The sequence below is a fragment of the Pongo pygmaeus genome, chromosome 1 (genome assembly GCF_028885625.2).
Source record: "Pongo pygmaeus isolate AG05252 chromosome 1, NHGRI_mPonPyg2-v2.0_pri, whole genome shotgun sequence".
Lineage (NCBI taxonomy): Eukaryota > Metazoa > Chordata > Mammalia > Primates > Hominidae > Pongo > Pongo pygmaeus.
Window position 1 is genome coordinate 48,313,294 of NC_072373.2, and position 25,439 is coordinate 48,338,732.

At 45.5% G+C, this 25,439-nt stretch overlaps 1 protein-coding gene and 1 long non-coding RNA gene across 6 annotated transcripts in view; one reads left to right on the forward strand and one right to left on the reverse strand.

Annotated features, from left to right (window-relative positions):
• Positions 1-10,194: 10,194 nt before the first annotated feature.
• LOC134737657 (uncharacterized) lies at positions 10,195-13,960 on the reverse strand. The gene is made up of 3 exons (XR_010122769.1): positions 13,830-13,960; positions 12,442-12,546; positions 10,195-11,592 (listed from the first exon to the last, which is right to left on the reverse strand). It is a non-coding gene; the product is annotated as an uncharacterized LOC134737657 (long non-coding RNA).
• Positions 13,246-25,439, forward strand: part of TMEM9 (transmembrane protein 9) — a 36,782-nt gene continuing 24,588 nt past the window's right edge. For 2 of the 5 annotated variants that reach the window (XM_054462659.1, XM_054462695.1), the window contains exons 1-2: positions 13,415-13,833; positions 14,254-14,367. The gene's annotated coding sequence lies outside the window, so the exon portion shown is untranslated. Of the gene's footprint in view, positions 13,316-13,368; positions 13,834-14,253; positions 14,368-25,439 lie in introns of those variants that run through there. The other 3 variants (XM_063647246.1, XM_054462718.1, XM_054462713.1) reach the window with 3 other exon arrangements.

Here is a 25,439-nt window from a genome sequence, read left to right on the forward strand (position 1 = left end):
AAGAGCGGTGAGGAGGCTGGGGCTGTTGCCCCCACAACTCAGAGCGGCCATGCCACGTGCCTCTGACAACCACCACTGCTGCTTCTCCTGGTGGCCCTGGGCCTCGCAGCAAGAGGCTTTATGCTGGCAGGAGATGGGGAGGGGTGGGACTGCAGAACCCACGTTGCAGTCCCCTGGAATCCTCACCCAGCTCTCAGCTAAGTCACCGCCCTGAGCAACTCTTAGAACCCAGGGCTGAAAGCCATTTTCTCAGGTGCAGAAACAGAGTTCAAAAGGAGCTAGAATGCTGGGTAAGTAGCAGTGAGGCAGTTTGGAGGAGCCAGCCACCTTGAGTTGGGAGACCCTGAGGCAGACTGGGGCGAGGGAGCCAGGAGACCTGAGTCCTGGAACTGTCTCCTGGAAGCCCCAAGACGGACAACCTGACTCAGACTCTTCTATTAGAAACAGACTCTGTCAGGCTGGATTTGGAGTGGAGTTGCTCTTCCATGCTGAAGAGGGCACTCTCCTGCCCATGCATGGAGCCTGGCTTATGACAAATCTGAACTCTTCCCGGCATCCAGAGCATTACACCAACCAACACTCTCGCCACTGACCTCCCAGTGTGTTCCCTCCAACTCAGGCAGGCTGGCCTCTCGTCCCTACTGCGTTCTCCCTCCTGCCTGGAATGCTGACCTCCCTGCCCAACTGTGGTCACCATATTAAGTGGCATTTCCATGTGACTGCATTAATTCACCTCAGTTTTTAGGTCTCAGTCTGTCTTGCAGACACTCTGTCTCCTTCTGAGTCCTGGGAATTTCCCAAGAGCCAGAATTACCTCTCCTTCTATTTCACCTTTCCACAGCCCACCACACCCCAGGACACAGCTCTGATCACAGAAGTTTTATGACAGAGCAGTTTCTCCTGAGCCTGGAGTCGGGAGATGCTCAGAAGCTGTATCGGCCCTTTCCCATCCCACCCTGCAAGGAAGAGTTCCCTTTAAGTAAAAGAGAGTCCTGGCTAAACATGTGTTTAGCAGATTCCCAAAAACAAGCTTCAAGCAGGTCATATTTCTTGACATGACAGGAAAGAGCCCATTACCAACAGGACCACCCACATCCAGGCAAGCTGTGAAGTGTCATTTCTACTTTGCTACGGAGTTTGGCACTTATTTTGGAGTGGATGAGGAGTCATGGGAGGCTCTCAGGCAGAGAGATAACATATTTGTATGCTAGAAAGAGCCCGTGGGTGGCGTGCATTGGTTAGGTTGGAGTAGAAAAAATTCTGAAGCCAGGACCTGACTCTCAAGTGCAGGGGCCATGTCTCCTACATCAGACTGGGGGCTCCCAGGGGCAGGGACAGGGACTCCCAACCCCTGTGCTCAAGCCTGGGCACGTGCTCAGGGAAAGCTTAATGCCTGTGGACTGATTTACCTGAGGTGGAAATTGAGGCTGATGGGGACATAACTTATTTCCAGGAACCCTCACTCCCCCTGGCCAGCCCAGAAATGGACCCTGGGGATGCAACCATGTGACACAATCCCCCTGCCTCCAGCGTGGCTCCTTCCCTGGATCATCTGTCCTCTTTCTGGCACCAATTTCCTAAATTCCCAGCAGCCCAGCCACACACGGCTGGTGGTAAAGATCAGGCTGAAACCCCATCCCTGCCCAGTGGCTTGGCCCTGGGATGCTGAGCCAAAGCAGAACACCATGGGCAGGACAGGCTGAGGGCTGGGCAGGGAGCGGCTGGGACCTGCTGGGCACCTCAAGTCCTTGGGAAGCCCAGCCATGGGGAGGAAAGATGGCTGACACTCCCCTGCCTAAGAAACATGGGGACAGGACCCTACCCTGAGGGCTAGTGAGGAGACAGTTCCTGCCCACAAGAGGCTTAGCCTCAGGCTTCCACCTAGGATGGCAGAGGAAAAACTCAGTCTTCTGATTGAAGAGACACGATCTTCGCTATCAGGTTACCATTAAGTGGTATCTGTCATTGCTATGGTCGGCTCCGACAGCCAGTCCTGTCCACGACAAGTAGAAATGGAAGCTCACAGGTATTATGCATCTACAGTGGGCGACTGTGCAAGGCACTTGGCACTGTGCAATTCTCTCTTTAATTATCTCATTTCATTTTACTGTTTCCACTGTGGATTGTAGAGAGGTGTTTGTACACGCCGTAGCCTCTGCTTAGCTGACTCATTTTCAGATGGGTTTAATGTGACCTTTGATTGTCCAATGCAAAGTAGCAAGCACTTATTTTCATTGCAATTATCTCATCCATCTTTAGGACATGTATTGGTTTATGGGCTCTCTCCCCACATAAAATGCAACTTAGATTGCAAGCCCCATGAGAGAAATTCTGTCTTGTTCACTGACTTTGAGAATAGTGCTTGGCATTCATTTATTAAATGAACAGGGCCTGAGAGAATCTGCAAATAGTTTACCTGACTCTAATTTTAAGAGGGAGTAGGGGAGGGTGAGGAAGAATAGATTATTTACCACCATGACTTGATTTTAAGTCTGGAGATATTTGGAGACTCTTCTGTAACTGTAACTATGAGAGAGGAGAAGATGTCTATTAAGGCTTTGTATAATAAAACTGAAAGACAGGGAAGGGAGAGGTTCCACATAAAAGAGAACAATGAGATTCTGAGTGAGAACGGAATTACACACTTTAGGAGCCAAATTAGAAATGTGGCTGAGCTGGGCGCAGAGGCTCACGCCTGTAATCCCAGAACTTTGGGAGGCCGAGGCGGGTGGATCACCCGAGGCCTGAATTTCGAGACCAGCCTAGCCAACATGGTGAAACCCCGTATCTACTAAAAATACAAAATGAGCCAGTCATGGTGGTGGGTGGCTGTAATCCCAGCTACTTGGGAGGCTGAGGCAGAAGAATCACTTGGACCCGGGAGGTGGAGGTTGCAGTGAGCTGAGATTGCACCACTGCATGACAGAGCAAGACTCCATCTAAAAAAAAAAAAAGAAAGAAAACCATGGCTGGTCCTTAAAGCTAGGGGCTGAGAGTAGGGTCTTGATGTAGGATTAATAAAGAAACCCTCTCTTTCCTCAGCCCTGACTTTTGCATTACCACAGTGTTTTACAATCACTAAATGGCTTACCAAAGTTGTCCACCCTCCCAATTTCTGAACAGCAATGGAGAATTGGTTAACAACTGAAGACTCAAAGGGCTCCACGGTAGAAAGCCAAACTCACTTCTCTATTGATTTTGGTTTGAAAAGAGCAACTGGTGCTTCAAGGATTCAATCAAAATTTGTGATGCAAAGTGTTAAAACTTCCTCAAATATTTAAATATTCCCAAACACAAGTACAAAAGAGCAGCAAAAGGAAATAACCATTGAGTGCTGGAGTAACATCAGTCACTCTAAAGTTAGAACCAGGATTTGGGGTGTGTTTGGTGATATGCAAGGCATTCGGCTCTATGCAATGTGGAAAACCTTGCCCCATGAGTTCTTTCTGTTTTAAATTTGCATCTTTTTTTGGCTTCCCAAATGTTTTTACCACAATTAATCCCTACTCATTTAATTTATCAAACATAGCCCCAAATAAATTTGGGGTTTCTTTTCTAAAAATTAAATCCCATGTTCTGGGAGGTTTGTGCCACTGTCAGAGTCCAGTGAATGAGAGGTCGGGTGAACATGAAGCCCTTTACCAGGACAGTAACTTTATGCCCTGGCTTAGTGCCAGGTGCCACGCTGGGCTCTTACATGTATGGAGACCTTCAATCCCACAATCCCCCTGTAAGGTAGGATTCTTATCCCTGCTTTACACATAGGAAACCTGGGACATGAGAGGTAAAGTCAGTTTAGGTGACAGAGTGAGCCCTGATGAATGCAGTGGCGGAGCTGGAAATGGAACTGGCACTCAAGTCTCCTGGCCTCTCAAAATTTGGGCTCCTCCATTTATAAAACAAGAAACCAAGATGTGCATGACAGCAACCCTGTTCTGTTCCCCCTACAGAAGTCCTCCTAGAGAACCAGAAAAGACAGAATAAAAAGAAAGGATGGGAGTAAGGGATGGATGGAAGGAAGGAGAGACAGCCCGTGGAAGAAAAAGACAAACTTAAGAAAAAAAAAAAAAAGAAGAAGAAGAAGAAGAAAAGGAGAATTTCACCAGATGAATACCATTAGTACCAGCCATGAGAAAAGGTGACAAACCCTTTGGTTTGTTTAGCTCAGTGATATCCTTTGGTGCTGTTTTGTCCAAATGCCCAGACAGCATCAACCAGTGATTTCAGGCAGCCAGAGCGTGCTTCTCTCTCTTACGTCCCAGCTTGCCTTTTCCTAAAACTCCCATTCCTCCCACTCTCCCTGCAGTTAATTCTGGAAAGTGACCCAGGCAGTCCCTGGGCTAACTTAGACAATATCCCAGGGGGCCACCTGTCAGCCTAGGTTGTTAGATGCTTGCTCCTGGGAGACTGACGGAGCCGGCTGGATCTCACTAATGCCCAGGGTGGAAAAGGGCTTTGCTGCCTGGTGACTGATTTGTGTTCCTGGAGGAACTCGATCAGGAACTGCCTGACAGTGCGCCAGTACGGTGGCTACACAGAACTGAGAACCTGAAGACCCGGGATCCATTCTTGGTTCAGTCTTGTGTCCTTCCTGAAGATAGTAACACTGGTGTTCATCTCCATGCTGAAGAAAATTCTCTGAGACTCTCTTCCCCATTTCTTCTCATTGCATGGGTGTGATCTGACCCACATGAATGGAAAATGGTGTCTTGAGCCTGCTGGTTCTCTCTTGGGGCTTTCTTGTCTAAAGGGCTTTTCGCTGTCCCCCCATGATGGCTCCACTGATGATACAATGAAAGCTTTCATTGGCATCTCCTGAATCTCCTAGAGTGCCCTGAGTGCCCTCTCTGCAAGAGGCTGGGAGCAGACTTCCCAGGTGCTACCCTCTACTTTATTTTAAAAACTCGTGGGGATGAAAAAAAACTGCCCTTACATTCTGGTAGCATGAGAATTTAAAGGAAGAGAAATTTTCATTTCCTGGTTGACTTTCTCAGATCACTTTAAACTGACCATAAGCTAAAAGGACCAAGACCACAAGCTATGGTAGAAATGAGAATTATGAGGAATTTGGTACAGTGGAAGGAATCTGAACTGTCAACAATATCATATCCTGGTCCACACTGGAGGACATTTATGATCCTCTAGAAGAACTGTCATGGAGACTATCTCAGGATTTACAATTATGCTGACATTTCCTAGTCATGTGACTATAGCCTAGTCTTAAACTCACTGAATGTCTGTTTCCTCATTTGTAGGAAGGGATGACAATATTATTAGTGGAAGGAGCATGGACTTTTGAACCAGAGAGACCCAGGTTTAAATCCCACTTTTACTACCTGGAGGCCATGAGCCTGGAGTGGATGGAGCGGAGGGGAAGTGGGAGGAGAATTATCAGAGAGTGAAGGGGCCAGTGATCACATTGGGCTATAAGGCCATAGTAATGACCTTGGCTTTTACTCTGAATAAGATGGGAATCAGTTGCAATGTTTTGAGCAGAGGGATCACAAGATGTAACTCATGTTTTTAAGAGACTGGCCTGGCTGCTGGGTTGAAAATAGACTGAAGGGAAAAAAGGGTGGAAAGTCAGAGACCCAGACATGCAGCCCCTGCAATAATCTAAGTGAGAGAGGATGACACTTTGGACAATGGTGTCACAGTGAAGATGGTGAGCAGGTCAGATTCTAGATGTACTTTCAGGTGGATTCTAAGGATTTACTGACTTGTCACAGTTTATCATTATATAACTGAGTAGTTATTTTTTTAAGAATTTGTCTAATCTACTAAACTGAATACTCTATGGGGCAAGAATCATATGTGTATTTTATGCACCGATGAGTTTCCTATGTTGAGCTCAGTTCAGCAATATTTGATGAAGGAATGAAACCTGAACATCTTGACAAGCCATGTCTGCTGTGCCTCCTAAGCCACCTCTCTCTTGCCCACCCTCTCCACTTCTCTCCAGCAATTCACTGACTCCACAGCAAAGTGACAGGTTGGTTGGAGCTGAGGCCAGAGAGGAACTGCAGCCACGGACAAAGGGGGAGAGTGGTGGAAAAGTGGTGTTGGAGGTGGAGGGGAAGGAAATGTGGAGATGAGAAGGACATACTCAGGCAGCAGCCTGAATAATCACAGGGCCAAAGAGAGGGAGGAGATGGGACAGTCACATTGAGGAGATGGGAGAGTCACATGGAGGATGGAGGCTGGGGCCAAAAGAAGAGAGAAATGGAACCTGGGCTTTTCTATGGCTAATGTTAGTGTAGGTGCTCCTCTGAGATCAGTCCACCAGTGACATTGATTCACTGGCATGGTAGGGATGGACTTTACATCAGAAACACTGGGAGGCATGGAGTTGTTAGCTTGTGCTCTTCCCTGGGCACCAGTAGTCAAAGGTCTATATCTGACTTCCTCCTCTTTTGTAGCCTGGTGGTTCTGGGACAGAGTAGAAATGGATGTGGGTAGGTGGAGATATTGGGGTTGAAGAGGTGTCTAAGTCTGTTTTATGCTGCTGTAACAGAACACCACAGCCTGTGTAATTTATGAATGATAAAATTTTATTTGGCTTGTCGTTCTGGAGGCTGGGAAGTCCAACAGCATGGCACCAACATCTGGTGAATGTCATCTCATGATGGAAGGCAGAAAGCAGAAGAGTGCATGAGACAGGAAGAGAAAGGGGGATAAACTTATCCTTTCTATCAGGATCCCACTCCCATGATAACTAACCCATTCCCAGGATAATGGCATTAATTCTCCCATGAGTGCAGAGTGCTCATGACTTGATCCCCTCTTAAAGGCCCCACCTCCTAATACCACCACAATGGCAATTACATTTCAACATGAGTTTCGGAGGGGGCATTCAAACCATACCAAGGGGCATGTGTATGTGAGAGCAAAGCTGAAGGAGGAGAATAGTGCATGTGGAGGTGCATGGCAGGGTGTGAATGCACCTCAGGGACAACCAGAGAGCAGACCATGGCTGGGGTCTGAAGGAGAAAAAGAGAGGGGATCACAAGAAAGGGGGGCACAGAGATATAGGGATGCCCCTCTTCTGACCCATGTCATCTTCTTTTTTTTTTTTTTTTTTCTGAGACAGAGTCTCACCCTGTCACCCAGGCTGGAGAGTGCAATGGCACAATCTCAGCTCACAGCAACCTCCACCTCCAGGGTTCAAGCAATTCTCCTGCCTCAGCCTCCTGAGTAGCTGGGATTATAGATGCGTGCCACCACGACTGGCTAATTTTTGTATTGTTAGTAGAGATGCGTTTCACCATGTTGGTCAAGCTGGTCTTGAACTCCTGATGTGATCTGCCTGCCTCAGCCTCCCAAAGTGCTGGGATTACAGGCATGAGCCACTGCGCCCGGCCTTGTCATCTTCTTTTTAAATTAGTGATCCTCCCTCACCAGGCCATCATGCACCATCCCTGTCTTCAGCAGGGATTCACACATGTTCACAGGCTGTCTCATAGCTGTGGCCACAGCCCACGCTCACCCCCATACACAGCTCACCTTGCTACCTGTGACATATAAGTACACACACTCCTTGCTTTCTCCACTGCCTCACCCATAGAAGAACCTCACACATTTGGTTGTCTAACATGTGTGTGTAAACACATGCATATATATGACACACACACACACACACACTCACCCCTCTAGGCACCAGGCAATTTAGTCTTAAGATGGCAAATCCTGCCCTGAAATGTGACGCCTTTCTTGCCTCATCATTCTTCTCCTAGGTCTAATCTGGAGAGAGAAAATTCTGGTGATACTGGAATTTTATTGTAGCCCAACATACCTACAAGAGCCTTATTGTAGTCCTTCCAATCAAAGGCCCCCTTTGCTGCCTCTGAGCCTATTTTAAAGTCACTTAATCTGCTCTGAATCTGGATCTCTTTCTTTTTGTCATGTGCTATTCTTCAAAGCTTGTTGAAGCACTGTCTCTGCCAGAAACCTTCCCTGGTTAACTCTTCTTGACTCAGATTCCTCCTGCCCTCTCCTCCCTATCTCCCCCTCCATCTGCTGCCATTCCAGCATCACATGAATGCCTGCCAGAGACCAGGCCTGCATGTCTTATCCATTCCCCTCCCCCGCACATACACGCTCAATACACAATCCCTGTGAGCTCGCTAAGGAGAGGACAATGTCTCATTCTCCCTCTGGTTATCCCCACAGCACCTCAGCCTGGGTTCTGCCCAGGAATTACTCAGCCCTGGGTGTTTTGCCAGGAGATGGGATCTTTAAGGGCAGAGACCCGAGCAGACTAAGCATATCACATGTTTACCAAATGACTGCCTGAGGAATGGAGAGGGGTGTGGACGGGACAGTCAGAGAGTGGCCGGCTCAGGACTACAGGTGCTAGGGTGAGGCTTCTCACCCAGCAAGGCCAGTCTCGGAACTTGACACGGACCTCCCCTACTAAATGACCTGCAGGAGGTTACCCTTGACTGGCTGGAGAAGATTTAGCACCTCTCCAGCTCTAGCAATGAATGAGCTGCCCAGGCTGTTAACTGCCTTCAGTTCATTGTTAGCTTTTCTGCCAGGGACACTCTGGTGAGGAGAGGAGGAGAGAAGAACCTGGAACTATGGGGAAGGAGGGCAAGTCTTATAGGCCAGGGGGTTGCAGAGGCTCTACAGTCTAAAGGGGACCTGGGCAAATCAAGCCCCTGTACTGAGGGCCACCCCAGGAGGTGAGAGGCCAGAGGCCAGAGACAAAGGGCCAGGATAGAAAGAGATTTATATATTTGCTTGAAATCTATTTTTAATATCCCATAAACATGCTTTGCTCATAACCAAGGCCTAACTGAGCTTCCAAGCAGGCTCATTCCAGCTGCCCCCCAAGAATTCCTCAAAGGTTATCCCATCAAAGTCACAAAATCCTGAAATCAAGAGAGTCAGCAACTCCTGAGTCACAGGTCTGGCACTACCCAAGGGCTGTGATTGGGGCCATTTATGGCTAGCCCCCCAAAAAAGGATGAAAATAGGTCAAGACAGGTTTTCCAAAGAGATAAGGAGAGATGGGCATCGAGGATGCCTGAACAGGCTGGAAACGCATCTCTCCTTCCTCCTCTCCCCAACTCCTTTCCACCCACAAGTTGGTCACTGACCAGCCTGGGCAGCAGAGCTACCACCTCCAATGGCCCCAGTGAGGGCACTGAGGAACACAGCGGTGCGGCTAGAGCAAGGCAGTGCGCAGAAGGGAGGGTGGGCTGCTATTTGAATTCAAATTCTCACTCGCTCCTTTCACTTGATTTTCTTCAACTTGTGTTTCAGTTTCCCTGACTCTGCAACACACATCTGGGTGCCTCTCCTCCTTTCTGGGGAAATTGGGAAGGTTGGTATGATGACATCTGGAAGGTTCTTGCTGCTCCTTGGGAGACGGTTGCTGAGTCCAAGGGGTATTATCAGAACCCTTAGGCTGCAAGCCCGGCCCTTTTTCCCCAGCTGGGGGACCGTGTCAACCCCCAGGAGAAGAGGGTTGGGGGTGGTCTGCAATTAATCTGTGGTGGTGTAAAAATCCTAATCCCAGCTACAGTTGGAATTTTCTGAAGAACACAATGAGCTCAGGAATACCTCTTTCAAAAGAAAACCCCTCAAACTACTCCCAACGTAAACATTCACTCAACCAAGAGTTCCTTCACACACACACACACACACACAGTACCTTTGCACTTATTTTGTATGTATGTATGTATGTATGTATGTATTTTTAGAGACAAGGTCTCACTTTGTCACCCAGGCTGGAGTGCTGTGGCACAGTCATCATCGCTCACTGCAACCTCGCACTCCTGGGCTCAAGCGATCTTCCTCCCTTGGCCTCCCAGAGCTCTGGGTATATCTTCATACTTACGAAGGGGAACTAAGTCACGGAGAAATAATATGGTGCTTAAGAATAAAGGGAGACAGGAAGTTCCCTTTCCAGGAGGAGTCCAGGAAAATATTCCTCCCATCACTTTCCTCTCCAAATGAAGGCCCACTGAAACAAGATGGCTGCCTCTGTTCAAACAATTATTGGAACGTGCGGCACACATACTAATAGGAACAGAAGCTGAAAGGGAAAGGTTGGTTCTATAATCACAGGAAAGGACCTTTGCTCTCTCAAACTTCTTGGGAAGTTTACAGAGAATGTGATGGACACATTCATTTTCACAATAGTTAAAGGAAAGTTCTGCCCACTGATGTGAGTGAAATTCATCAATTCATTTAATAAATATTTATTGAGCTACTTCTGTAGATCAGATATTGTGCAAGGTGCTGGAGTCCTTGTCCTCACAGAGTTTTCAGTTCAGTCTAACTTACATTCTAGTAGAAGATACAGGTGAAACAAGTGATCACAGAGAAGCATAACAAAGGCTTTAGTGGGGGACTATCAATCAGAGCTCAGTGGGAGCATATACAGGAACACCAACCAAAAACTGGGGGAGGAGAGCAATCTGAGGAGGCTTCCTGGAGGAGCTGACAGGATGAGAAGGACTTAGCTATGTGGAGAAGATGGAAGAAACAGCAGAGAATGCAGCATATGCAGAGGCTTAGAGGTGGAAGAAAGAGGTGGTGCCCCAGAGGAAATGAAATAAGTCCATCCCATCTGAGATAATTCCTCGAGGCCCCTCCTCACCAAAGACCTCCCAGAGCTCTTGGGCACCCTGTCCTGAGCAAAAACCACCTCACCAGCCACACACAAGCTAATGAGGTTCTGCTTCAGGATTTCTTCCTAAGTGTATCTGAAAGGCCTAGTAAGCTGCTGCTCCAGCTGCAGCAGATAAGGGCATTCGCCAGTGAGATTTGTGTGGGACTCCTTCCTTAGGGAGAAGGCTGTCTGGGCAGGTCAGGACTGAATACAGTGGTGAGAAGACCTGTCAGGGCCAGGCTGTAGCCTAGTTTTGAAAATAACAATTTATTGGAAAAAGCCACACTCATTTATTTACATATCACCTGTGGCTGCTTTTGTGTTCCAACAGCAGAACTGAGTCGTTGCCACAGAACTTGTATAACCTGCCTAAAATATTCACTGTCTAGGCCTTTACAGGAAAAGTTTGCAGACCCCTGAGCTAGATTATCTGAATACTTTAAATCCTTATATATAACCCAACAAATCCCTGAAAGCCTGCCCCCAGAAATTCCATTTCACCAAATACCCTGGCCTTATAAGTTGTCAACACTGAGAAACATTGACAAGAAACATGAAGAACCCCCTTCTATGGAGATTTGTAAGAAGAGCTCTCAGCTGGGCATGGAGGAGAGGTCATCCAGCAGAGAAGCAGAAAGTGGACTTTTTCACCTTCTAGCCCTCTGTGTGAGCTGAGACCGGATGATGGAGGGGTGATGTGGCAGGTTATGACAAAAGATTACAAAATCATGGCAGCTATGAGAGAAGCATCAGGTGGAAACAAGAAGGGCTGGGTCACGGGGAGGCCAGGGCTTCTGGAGGAGCAGGAAGAGGGCTCCATGCTCAGCCCTCGTGACTCATGAAATAGAGAGGCCTTGTCAAGTGATGTCTTCTGATGGTTGCCTCATCAGCACCCCTAATCCTGCAGGGTTTGCACACTCCTCTTCTGTCCCACAATGACTGCTGAACTCAGTCAGGAGGCCCAGGCCGGCCTGTTAGACAGTACAGAAAGAGAAGCAAGTGAAGTCTGAGAGGGGAGAATTCTCCAGGGGGGGATTGGAGGATTGTAAATCTGCAAGGGCCTCCAGAGGTCATCTGGATCACCCCTTCTCCAGCAAGAGCTGCACACACCCAGCTGGAGGGAGGGAGGATATTTTGGGTGGACGGAGTCTGAGGCTGACAACTAGACAGTTAGTAAGTTCTTCCCAGGCCCATCCCTGCTGGGTGGCTCAGAGGATGGACTCTGGAGCCAGAGGGTCTGGGTTTGAATCCCAGCTCTGCCACTTCCTTGCTCTATAACTTGGGTGAAATAATTTAACCTTTCTATTCCTCTGTTTCCATGCTTGTAAAGTGGGAATAAAATGATATCTTGATGTTTGGGGCAAGGACTTTCAAATTCCAGAGTATTCATTAAGCACCTAATGTGCGCCAGACACTGTGTTAGGCATTTAACGCAGGTTGGGTCATTTGGAAGGACTCAGCTGGAGACAGTGAGACCATTTATATGTGCAAGTGTCTTCATGTTGGGAGCACTTATTCCACTGTCTTCTTCCTAGGACTGATTTTTGGGGCTCAAGGGTAACTGCAGGAGGTCCTTCCCTGGTTACTCCTGCCTGCGCCTGCCCCTCCTAACCATGGCTGGACCGTCCCTGTCCCAGGCTAAGCCAGCTGCAGTTGGCTGTGATTAATGGCCTCTATTAACAGCAAGTTGTAAACTGATAAAGTACACAGTGCCCATGAAAATCTCACCTCTGCTAAATTCCACACCAGTGAGTACTCACTCCTTAACCCCCAAAACCTCCTGCCTTGCCTCGTTTGAGAGACATAGTGACAGAGAGTACCTTTATCCAGAGGAATTCACAATGCCTTGGAAGCAGGAAACAACTCCATGAATTCTTTGGGGGAAAGGCCCAAATCCTAAAACCTGGTTTCACATGGAGTGGAGCCTAGGCGAGATGAAATTAAAGTCTGGGTCAGGGAAGGTAGTTTCAATCAGCCTCAAAGAAATCCCAGAGCCAACTGGCCAACAGCTGCGTGTCCTTGGGTAAGTCACTTTCTCCTATCTGGGCCTCGGTTTCATTATTTGTTAAATGAGAGGTTTGGTTCAAAATGATTCCCAGTCTCCTACTCTACTCAGCAGACTTAAGAGTGGTTCTGAATACAGGAATCTTTACAATTAAAAAAAAAAAATCACATTCCAGGCCTTAGTCCTATTCTTTCTTTCCCTGAGAGAATCTCTGCAAAGCAGCAGCCCTCTTCCACCTGGTCACCCCCTGCCTCTCTACACTCATCCAGCCAAGTAATTAGGTTGGTTTCCTTCAAGTCAATTATCACCATTAAAAAACAAACAAAAAACAATGAAATTGGCATTCCTTGGTGAGCAAACGTGCGGGCCAGACAGGGATGTGAGATCCACAGTTCAAAGAAACCCTTGCACACTCCTGACGTGTTCTTTCCAAACACTCTTCGGAGTCTCAGTTTTATCCTTAAAAGGCAGAGAGATGCACAGGTTTTAGCTTTACCCACTGCGCAGGTGAGAAAACTGAGGTCCAGGGAGACGCCATGATCTAGAGCGAGCGGCAGGTGGGAGATTAGAACCCGAGAGGCTGCCGCGGCCTCTGCTCCCTCCCTGCTAGGCTCTGTCCCACAATGCACTCGAGAGCGGGAGCTGAAAGCCTCTAACACCCACAGATCCCTCTATGACTGCAATGTGAGGTAAGTAATCTCTCTCGTGTGAAGTGTTTATGTGTAAAAACAGCGGATTAGTGTCTCCGTGCTGCTATGTCTTCTGGGATCAGCAGGACCCAGCCTCCTGCCCCGCCCTGGGACGCGGAGCGGTGACCTCCAGGCGCGGTAAATCGCCGCGGCGCCTGGGATCCAGCGGCCAGTGCACCGCCGCGGTGGGTCCCCGAGGGCTTTCCACGACCTTCGCCTCACGCTTTTAACCCGCCGTCCGGCAGGGGGCCGGGGAAGTCCTCCCAGCCAGGATCCATTTCAAACCCTCCCACCTCCACCCGCCGCACCGCGCCTCCCACCCTCCCCCCGCAATCATTCCAGGCTCGGCTCCCGCGTGGGGAAGGACAGAGTGAGCGGGCGGCTGGCTGGAGGCCCGAGTCTCGGGGATTGGTTACATTTTTCCCCGGGTTAATTACCACGGGGAGGGAATCTGAGCTGTGCCTGTCTCGGGCACAACAAGCCTTGTCGCCTGGTGAGAGAATCTCAATCTTACTCAGGTAACACCTGCTGGCCCGGGACAGAAATGTTCTCATTCTGCGGGGCGCCACCTCCCACAGAGGACTGCAAACGCCCCAGGCGGCCTGGACCCGGAGTGGAGCCTCCCGGGGTGGAGACTGGACAGGGTGGTGACGGGATTGGACGGCTGGAGTGTGCGGTCACTCGGGGGTGGGGCTAGGGCGGGCCACGTTTGGGCTGCGATGCCCGGGCCTGAAAGGAATCCCTCCTTGGCCGGCGCCACCCTGTTTAACCCTGATGCAATGCACTTGCCCTTTGCGTTTACCCGGGGCAAATATTTAACCTTTCCATTTTTTGCACTGACTTAATGAGTCTCGGTGTCTAGCACAGGGCTTGACACATAGTAGGCATCCGATATCTGTTTGTGAATGCTCAAGCCCATCAGCGTGTCTGTCTCCTAGGGGAGTCGTGTTCTCAGACTTGTCAGCATTTCAGCACCCAGTTATGACATGTCACGTGGGCTACTACTGGTAAAAATGTGAGCATCCAGATGAGTGCATTTTTCACTTTTAAAGGTAAGTTGAAATAGATTGAAGATTATTTCCATCATAATGCTGCTCACTCTCTTGAGTCTGATGTGCTATCATAAATGGAAGAGAAAAGGGTGGAGGTTGTAGGGGACATGTTATTTGGCTCTTGTTCTAGTAATAGCTTTTGATTTCATCTTGGGGGATGACATTGGGCTGATAATCAAGGTGTCCTGACCTTCCTGCCAAGGAGCAGGCTTGAGGCCAACTTAGGTCCAAGGGACTGACTCTGTCATCTGGACTTTGAATGCTGAATAGTGACCTAAGAATAAGGGAAAAATCCATCACAGCCAACGCACCCCCATGGCATGCCAGGGGAGGACGCTCTAGTTTCTGCCTTCTTCAAGTCTTGTTCTTCAGTCATTTCATAGATTATATGAATTTCCCACTTCTTTCCAACAAACTCTTTTTTTTCCTTAAATGGTCAGTTTCTGTTTCTTACGACCAAAGCACCTTAACTGCAGGAGTCACAGCTGAAGATTGGGAATATGTAACACCACCTAGCTTCTCTGGGAAGCAGCTCAGTAGATCGTGTTCAGCACTAAAGAATCCTTAGTCTACCTATTATTTTACAGATGAAGAACTAAAGTTCCAAGAAGTTCAGTGACCAAGTCAAGGTCACATAGCCAGATTCACAGGATCTCAGAGTTAAAAGGGAACTCAGAGTCATTCATCAAACTTTTCATCTGATATTTAATCTCCCTCTGAAATAGCTTCAGCAAGTGCCCATCCAAAAAAAATGTGTGAACACCCTCAGTGATAGCAAGAAATTTCTCTGGGCAACTCATTTCTCTTCCACATGACATCCCCTCAGAGAGCCAAAGACTGCTATCACCACCAAGATTTTTCTTTTCCAGGACAATGTTCCATTTCCTACAGCTGTTCCTCATGTGGCAGGGCTTGAGGCCTTCACCATACTGGCCACTGTCCTCTAAATGCATTCTGGTCTGTGTTCCTTGGAGCATGTGTCCCTAACATGGAACAGAGCACCCAGCTGTAGGCTACTGGTGCAGAGTGGGTGGATCACCACTACCCTTATTCTAGAGAAAATGAGTTCTTAGGTCCTAAGTTCCTCTAATTCAGCCTGAGGTCAAATTAGCTTGTTTGTTCTTGTCAGTCACGTTACACTTGTACTATTTACTAAGCTATCCTCAGTTACTTTTACCTGTCCCTCTCATATTTGTGTAAGTCGGAAACTTAGATTCAGCCTTCATTTCAACCTTACAGTATCTTTTTGGATCCTAATGTTCCCTGCTCCTGTACCCTCCTTCCCAACCCGCCTCTATACCTACACACAGCTTTGCAGTTTCTGCAATTTTCTAAGCATGTGCTCTCTCCTCATCTAAGTTCTTTACACAAATGTGTGCATTCTAAAACCCTCCCTCTAATCGCTTTAGCCCAGGAGTTCAGACCAGCCCGGGCAACCTAGTGAGACCCCATCTCTACAAAAAAAAAAAAGTAATATAATTAGCTAGGCATGATGGCACAAGCTTGGAGTCCCAGCTACTTGAGAGACTAAGGTGGGAGGATCACTTGAGCCCAAGAGGTCAAGGCTGCAGTGAGCCATGATAGCACCTCTGTGCTCCAGCCTGGGTGACACAGTGAAACCTTGTCTAGAAAATAAGTAAATAAAAATAAAAATAATGCCCCCTGCCCCAGGATTGTTTACGAGCAAAGTGAATCTCACTTTGCTGCCCAGGCTAAAGTGCAGTGGTGCAATATCAACTGACTGCAAACTCTGCATCCTAGGTTCAAGCGAGTCTCCTGCCTCAGCCTCCCGAGTAGCTGGGATTACAGGCATGCGCCACCACACCCAGCTAATTTTTGTATTTTTAGTAGAAATGGGGTTTCACCACATTGGCCAGGCTGATCTTGAACTCCTGACCTCAAGTGATCCACCTGTCTCAGCCTCCCAAAGTGCTGAGATTACAGGCGTGAGCCACCATGCCTGGCCTAAAAACCTTTTTAAATTAGAAAATCCCTGTAAGAATCTGAAAAAGTTTAAGATCATCTTTATTCCCCTCCCCTAAAATATACCTGTGTATATTCATACAAGATTCATACAAGATTGTGTATGGTGATAACACTGAGTACCCTATTTCTCAGCAATTCTACTCCTAGGTATATACCCCAGAGAGATGAGTGCACATGTCCACCAAAAGACATTTACAATAGTAGTAGCTTTGTTCACAATAGCCAAAGAAAACGACGCAAATGTCCAGAATGGATAAGTAAATTGTGGTATATTCATACAATGGAATACTATTTAGCAATGCAAATGAATGAACTGCTACATAGAACAATATGGATAATTTTCACAAACATAATGATGACCCAGAAAAGCAAGGCACAGATGAAGAGTAGTTACTGTATGATTTAATTACAGGAAGTTCAAAACAGGCAAAAACCAATCTATGTTGAAAAAACTCAGAATACTAGTTACCTTCACAGTGAAGGTAATTAGGGCACAAAGAGCTTTCTGGGGGAACTGGGAATGATTTATATCTATAGTTACACAAGTTTATGCAAAGGTAATGAAACCATCCTTGCAAAAATTATATCAGTAAGAAACTTATGGCAGTAGGGAAGATCTGATCTAGCTAGACTTCATCTTGCCTTTGGCCTTCAAGCTGCCCTTAATTATTCCTAGGCTTAGGCCAAACTAACTTTGGGAGACATTTAGTTTATAGTTTAAAGGATAATAGCCCATCCCCCAAACTCAACCACCTTTGCAAAGCTAATGAGAGACCACTAGGCTAGGAGGATAGGGAAGGCTGAATTCAGCTAAGGTGTAGACATAAATGATCGCCAGTCATTATTCTGGAAGTCACAAGATATGCAACTTCCCCAGTGACTCCTGCAGATAACATCACTGCTGTAGAACCCAAGAACAGCTTTTTCAGGTTTTTTCCATGTCTAACACCATGCTCCACCTGGACTTGCCAACCGCTCCTGTGGCCCTATGCAGAAGCAACTCGGCCCAAGAGGACAGCTTTGACTCCCTGTAATTTTATCTCTGACCCAACCAATCAGCATTCCGCATGCCCTAGCCCCCTGCCCACCAAACTACCTTTGAAAAACCCCTAACCTCTGAGCCTTCAGAGAGATTGATTTGAGTAATAACTCTGTCTCCCGCGTGGTGTGGCTGGCCCCGCATCAATTAAACTCTGTGTACTGCAGTGCCACGGTCTTCAGGAATTTTGTTTGTGCAGCTGGAAGGAAAAACCCATCAGGCAGTTATAGTAACAATTCATTGAACCCTTCAATTAAGATTTGTATACTTTATCCTATACAAATTGTAACTCAATATGAAGGTTTAAAAAATAAAAAATACATCTCTATCAAAATAAAATCTCTCCCAAATACACTTAGAATCGACTTGCATACACATAGCACACTTTGTAAAATAATGATCTTGTTTAGTGCTTCACTTTACAGTTAGGGAAACTGAAATTCAGGAGGAAAGAGCTGCCCTGCTCAGAATCACACAGAGATTTAACAGCAGAGCTGTGGCAGAACCAGGGATCCTGGCTCCTAGACCTGAGTTTTCCAATGTAAAAATTCATGCAGCTGTACACTGGGGCTTATATACTTTATGGTAGATCTGTTATATCTCCATTTAAAAAAATTAAAAAACAAAATATATGATGGGACTAGGGTTTATTTTCTCCCTTTTGACCACTGGTAGAAGAGTCTTTAATAAAACTATAAAAAGTCAGGCTGGGCATGGTGGCTCACACCTATAATCCCAGCACTTTGGGAGGCTAACGCAGGCGGGTCACTTGAGGCCAGGAGTTCAAGACCAGCCTGGGCAACATGATAAAACCCCGTCTCTACTAAAAACACAAAAATTAGCTGGGCATGGTGGCAGGTGCCTGCAGTTTCAGCTACTTGGGAGGCTGAGGCACAAGAATTGCTTGAACCCAGGAGGCAGAGGGTGCAGTGAGCTGAGATCATGCCACTGCATTTCTAGCCTGGGTGACAGAGTGAGACTCTGTCTTAAAAAAAAAAAAAAAAAAAGAATCATAGTCTTTTTTTTCCAAGTCCAATACTAGATGGACTTGGAAAAAAATTGTGAAGCTCATACATAGTATCGCGGGTAGTGACTAACTAACTGGGGCCGGTGGTATGGGTGGTAAAAGGAATATACCAAGACAGTCATAGGAAAGAAAGGCAGATTTATTAGAGAAAGTAGAAAAACACATTGCAAGAAAGCAACAAATTAGCAAGAGAGGAGCTGACTGCAAGGAGACAGAGGTTTGCTGGGGATTTTATAGGATGGTGCCTGTGCTGTGTGCTGGAGGGGGCTACATGCAATAGTGATAATGCCAAGGTTGCAGTGAGCTAACTTGCATTTTTCTATCAGCTGAGGGTCTGGTGATAAGTTGGTCACAGAAAGATTGTGAGATATTTGCACGGGAGGGCTATATGTCCTGGACCACGAAGAAAGGCAGACTTACAGCTTATCTGCTTTTTCTTTTTGCTTTCCCCTGCTCCTGACAGTCTAACATCTTTTCCCTAATTAGGACTCCATGCATAAGTGATCAGGAGACATGAGTGGAGAACAATTGCTTACAATTAAGGCCTCCATTTCAGTCTGCAATTCTGGCTAAGCCAGGTCCCACCCTTTAAGATTAAAAGACAATTGGCCAGGCGTGGTGGCTCACGCCTATAATCTCAGCACTTTGGGAGGCCGAGGTGGGAGGATCACGAGGTCAGGAGTTCAAGACCAGCCTGGCCAACATGGTGAAACCCCGTCTCTACTAAAAATACAAAAATTAGCTGGGCATGGTGGCGCACACCTGTAATCCTAGCTACTCAGGAGGCTGAGGCAGGAGGTATCCCTTGAACCAGGGAGTCAGAGGTTGTAGTGAGTCAGGACTGCGCCATTGCACTCCAGCCTGGCGACACAGCAAGTCTCTGTCTCAAAAAAAAAAAAAAAAAAAGAAAGAAAGAAAAAGAAAATTAAAAGACAATTCTCTTCAGCAGAAACCATAGACATAAAACATTATCTGCATTTCTGTTCTCTTTTTTCTGTATTCACCATGAGCATTACACCCTTGTCTCCAGGTAGCAAACCTATACCTTCTTCTATCTCTAAGTTACTAATATAACTTTATAAAAGAGCCCTTTCTGAGTATTCTTAGAATTTTTGGCAGACTTTAGCTCATACTGGACTTTTATCTCTCCTAAATATTACCCTCATGATAATGAGTATATGTATATAATTTTCTCTTAAAAAGTGATAAAATGTGATGCATCCTCATTAAAGAAAAATTTTACTGGAAAAGTAAAATAAAAAACAAGTTACCCATTGTCCTTTCCTTATCCATCCCTGTGAAAAACAAGCAAACAATCTGTTTTTTCCCTGCTTAGCATTCAATTGGGCCTGACAGGAGTTAATTATGGTGTCTCACCCTCCCTAGGGAGACTGCCAATCAGAGTTATTCATCAACCTGGCCACAATAATCAGTTAATGGATCAACTTCTGACGCAAGCAAAGACAATTAGAGTCTTCCCTGAGACTGGCCACATGAATGCTATGATAAAGAGGGTCACTTTTTCTTTGATGTTCATAAGCCACAACAATGCGGGGCTGAGGTAATTGGCAGCATCTTTCCAATGATGTGAAATGATCCTGTCTGAGAATAAAGCAAGTTCACAGAGGAAAGCAGAGCCAAGATATGGAGACAGTGATAGAGCCCTCAGGATACCATTTCTCTGTTGGATCCCACTGTGCCTGAAGCTGGTTCTACACATTAATTTCCCAGTTATGTGTGCTAACGCATTACTATTTATTATTTTTATTAGGTTGAACCATATGAAACCACCATTTTTGTAAGTCAAAAGCAGTCAAATACTGGCAATTTTATATGGCTGAGCTTAATAATCAAAACAAATTTGAGTTTGATTGCAAGTTAGCATCTTGACTAATTCAGGTAGGCTTTTAAAAAATTAACTTTTGAGACAGTTGTAGATTTGCATGTAGTTATAAGAAATAATATACAAAGATCACTTATAACATCTTATTAAATGATAGTACAGTATTAAAACCAGGTTATTAACGTTTCCATAATCAAGATACAAAACATTTCTATCACTACAAGGATCCCTTACTTTGCCTTTTATAGTCATATCCACCTCCACCCCCTCCTTAACACCTGCTAATGTGTTTTCCATTTCTACAATTTTGCCATTTCAAGAATTTATATAAATGGAATCATACAGTATGCAAACTTTTGGGATTGGTATTTTTACTCAGCATAATTCTCTGGAGATTCATCAAAGTTGTTGCATATATCAATAGTTGATTCCTTTTTCGTTTGTTTTTGGCTGAGTTCTATTTCACGGTACAGACGTACTGAAGTTTGTTTAACTGTTCACCCATAATAGGACATCTGAGTTGTTTCCAGTTTAGGGCTATTTTAAATAAAGTTGCTACAAGCATTCATGCACAGGTTTTTATGTGAACATAAGTCTTCTTTTTTCTAGGCTAAATGCCCAGGAGTGCAATTGCCTAGAGTCGTATGGTAGTTCCGGGTTGTTTTAAAGAAACCGCCAAACTGTTTTCCAAAGAGGCTGTGCCATTTTCTATCCCCACCAGCAATGTATGAGTGAGCCAGTCCCTTCACATCCTCACCAGCATTTGGAATTGTCACATTTTTTTTTTTATTTTAGCCATTCTGATAGATACATAGTTAGCCATTCTGATAGATATGTAGTGATAGCTCATTATTTTTATTTCTAAAATATTTTTTATTTATTATTTATTTACTTCTATTTTTTGAGACGTAATCTCACTCTGTCACCCAGGTTGGAGTGCAGTGGCATGATCTTGGCTCACTGCACCCTCTACCTCCTGGGTTAAGCAATTCTCATGCCTCAGCCTCTCAAGTAGCTGGGACTACAGGCACACGCCACCATGCCCTGCTAATTTTTGTATCTTTAGTAGAGATGGAGTTTCGCCATGTTGACCAGGCTGGTTTCACACTCCTGACCTCAGGTGATCTGCCTGCCTCAGCCTCCCAAAGTGTTGGGATTATAGGTGTGAGCCACCGCGCCCGGCCTTGTTTTTTATTTTTTTATTTGAGACAGGGTCTCACTGTGTTGCCCAGGCTGGAGTACAGTGGCATGACCATGGTTCACTGCAGCTTCAACTTCCCAGGCTCAGGTGATCGTCCCATCTCAGCCTCCTGAGTAGCTGGTACTACAGGCGTGCACCACCACACCCAGCTAATTCTTTGTATTTTTGGTAGAGACAGGGTTTCGCCATATTGCTCAGGCTGGTCTCTAACTCCTGGGCTCAAGCAATCTGCCTGCCTCAGCCTCCCAAAGTGCTAAGATTACAGGCATGAGCCACCACACTCTGCCTTCATTATTTTAATTTGCATTTTCCTAATGGCTGTGATGTTGAATATCTTTTCATGCACTTATTTGCCATATGTATATCCTCTTCAGTGAAATGTCTATGTCTTTTGCCTACTTTCTAATTATATTTTTTTTACTGTTGAGTTGTAAAAGTTCTCCATATATATTACATACCAGTCCTTCATTAGATATGTCGTGTGCGAATATTTTCTTTTTTGTCTCTTGACAGGGTCTTTCACGGAGCAAAAGTTTTTAATTTTGATGAAGTCCAATTAACCATTTTTTTCTTTTGTGGATTGTGCTTTTGGTGTTAAGAACTCTTTGCCTAGCCCTAGATTCCAATAATTTTCTCTTATGATTCTTTCTAAGTAGTTTTAAAGTTTTCATTTAAGTCTATAATTCTTTTTGAGTTATATTTTTTACAAGGTATGAGACTTCAGTCAGGGTTTTTTTTTTTCCCCTATGTATGTCCAGTTGTTCCGGCACCATTCATTGAAAGGCTATCTTTCCTCCGCTTCATTGCTTATACACTTTTGTCAAAAATCAATGGGGCATAAGGCGAGGCACAGTGGCTCATGCCTAGAATCCCAGCACTTTGGGAGGCCGAGGTGGGAGGATTGCTTGAACCCAGGAGTTCAAGATCAACCTGGGCAATATAGCAAGACTCTGTCTCCACAAAAAATAAAAATAAAAAAATTATCCTGGCATGGTAGCACATGCCTATAGTCCCAGCTACTTAAGAGCCTGGAGGTCAAGGCTGCAGTGAGCCATGATTGTGCCTGGGTCCCAGAGACACTGTCTCAGGAAAAAAAAAAACGATCAATTGGGCATGTTTGTTTAGATCTATCCCTGGGTTCTCTGTTCTATATGTCTATACCTCCACGAATACCACACACTCTTGATCACTCATATGTATTAAAAGGTTCCTGGCATGTAGTAGATGCTCAATACATGGAATTATTATTCAATCACCCAATAAATATATACTACTATTCACATAGTTACTAATATTCTTTAATTTTCAGCAAAAATGCCCCTTATCTATTTTAGTAACTTGAAGTTCTCTTAGCCTTAGAAATGGCTATCATAAAGTCTCTGCATTAAAAGAACCAAAAAGTACATAAGTAGAATTTTATTTAGAGGAAAATTGCTTCCAAATGATAGAACCTGATCTGTTAATACTCAGGAAAAGGATCTAGAAGTCACCGGAGCAGCACTTCCCAAAGTGTGTTCCTTGATACACTAGTCTTGAAGGCTGCTCTTCGAAAAAGAGTTTGTGGTCAAAACTGTGGGGAAACACTACACACAATAATGTATTGTAAGGGATTCACATTATGTTTTATCACATCAAAGCATCTGAAAAGTCCTGAAGTAAAATGTGCCTATTTCATTTACTTTAAGGCTCCCCAAACTAATTTATTCATAGAAACCACATTTTCCCCACATACAGTTTGCATCCCACATACAATAACATCCCATGGTACTGTTCCTGGGAGCATATTCCCTGAAGTGTATTTTGAAAAATGCTACCATACAGTATTATCAGAAAGACTTCAGAGTATCAGATCTGGTAGGAAACTTAGGGCCTTCTAAACCAGCCATTTTTGAAGTATGGTCTGAGGACTCTGTGGGTCTCCAAGCCTCTTTTAGGGAAACAAGTTCTAACTGTTTTCCTAGAAATACTAAGATGTTATTTGCTTTTTTCACTCATTCTCCTACAAGCATATAGTGGGGTTTTTGAAAGGTTAGATGACATGTGATATTGCAACTGACTGAAGGCAGAACCAGATGTGAAAATGCACCTGTTTTCTATTCAACCAGATGGTAAGGGGATTTACAAAAAAATAAATTAATGCCACTCTTCGTGCTAAATTTTATCTTTTGGAAAATATAGGGGGTTTTTTTGGCCAAAAGATGCTTATGCATACAATGAATTTATTGTTGTTATTTCAAAACAAATAAATATGTTTAAATTTTCTGTTTTAGTTTTAATACTGCAAATATTGATAGGACCCAGATAAACAAAAGTTCTTTAGGGTCCTCAGTTTTTTTTTTTTTTTTTTGAGACAGAGTCTCACTCTGTCCCCCAGGCTGGAGTGCAGTGGCGTGATCTCGGCTCACTGCAAGCTCCGCCTCCCGGGTTCACGCCATTCTCCTGCCTCAGCCTCTGCAGTAGCTGGGACTACAGGCGCCCGCCACCACGCTCGGCTAATTTTTTGTATTTTTAGTAGAGATGGGGTTTCACCGTGTTAGCCAGGATGTTCTCGATCTCCTGACTTCGTGATCCGCCCACCTCGGCCTCCCAAAGTGCTGGGATTACAGGCCTGAGCCACCATGCCCGGCCTTAGGGTCCTCAATTTTTTAAAAAAAATTTTTCCCCAGTATAACCTCAATTTTTTTTTTTTTTGAGACAGATTTTCGCTCTTGTTGCCTAGGCTGAAGTGCAATGGCACGATCTTGGCTCACCACAACCTCCACCTCCTGGGTTCAAGCGATTCTCTTGCCTCAGCCTCCTGAGTAGCTGGGATTACAGGCATGTGCCACCACGCCTGGCTAATTTTGTATTTTTAGTACAGACAGGGTTTCTCTATATCGGTCAGGCTGGTCTCGAACTCCCGACCTCAGGTGATCCGCCTGCCTCAGCCTCCCAAAGTGCTGGGATTACAAGCGTGAGCTACCATGCCTGGCCTAACCTCAATAATTTTTAAGAATGTAAAAGGACACAAGACCTGAAAGTTTAAAAACTGCTCTTCTAAACAAATCTTTTCAGGGGGAAACTGAAGCCCAATGGACTAGTGCTTTGACAGGAGTAAGTTCAAACTAGAAGGTGGAACTTATGATTTCTGGCCCCAGGGCCTTACCATAACCCTACCCTGCCTCCTCGTCACTACTGCGAGCTGAAAAACAAAAACCCAAGATAGTTGATGAAGTTAAGAGCACTGAAACCAAAACGTGAGCTGTTATCCTCTATTTATGCAGTGCCATGAAGTCTACACCCAAAAGAGCACATGCAGCGGTGGGAGCTGAACCAGGAAAAATACAACAGGGGGAGCAGAACATGTAGCACCCAGGACTGTGCACATCAGGGTGCCTAATGGGCAACTGCTGGTAGAATGTCTGACATCAACTGGGTCTAGTATATCAATTTAAATATGTGTGTGCATATTACATCTGTGTGTGCATTTATATAGAAAAAATAGTCAACCAGGCAGAGTTTGTCATTTATTAAGCTTTAGGTAGAATAATGCTTTTATTCTTTGTTCAATTAAAATGTAATTCAGACAGGCGTACGGGCTTATGCCTATAATCCCAATACTGGGAGGCCAAAGCAGAAGGATCGCTTGAGGTCAGGAGTTTGAGACCAGCTTGGGCAACATAGCAAAACCCTCATCTCTTTAAAAAAAAAAAAAAAAAAAAAAAGGTATAATTGCTATTTGCTTAAGTGTTGCTTTAGTCAAGTGGTGTTGAGAGAGCAGTGTGTGTGTGTGTGTGTGTGTAAAAAGGCAAATGTGGGGACCCCAGCTAAAAAAAGCATGCTTGTCCAGGGCCTTGCCGAGCTAGAAAAGGGTACTACACAGCAGGGCACTCTCTGCCCTTAGCTCAGTGCCCCCATTTCCCTGATGCCTGAGAAATCCTGCTGTGGCCAGAGAGATAAGAGGTACTCAGGTATCTGAGGATGGTGCCCATACTAT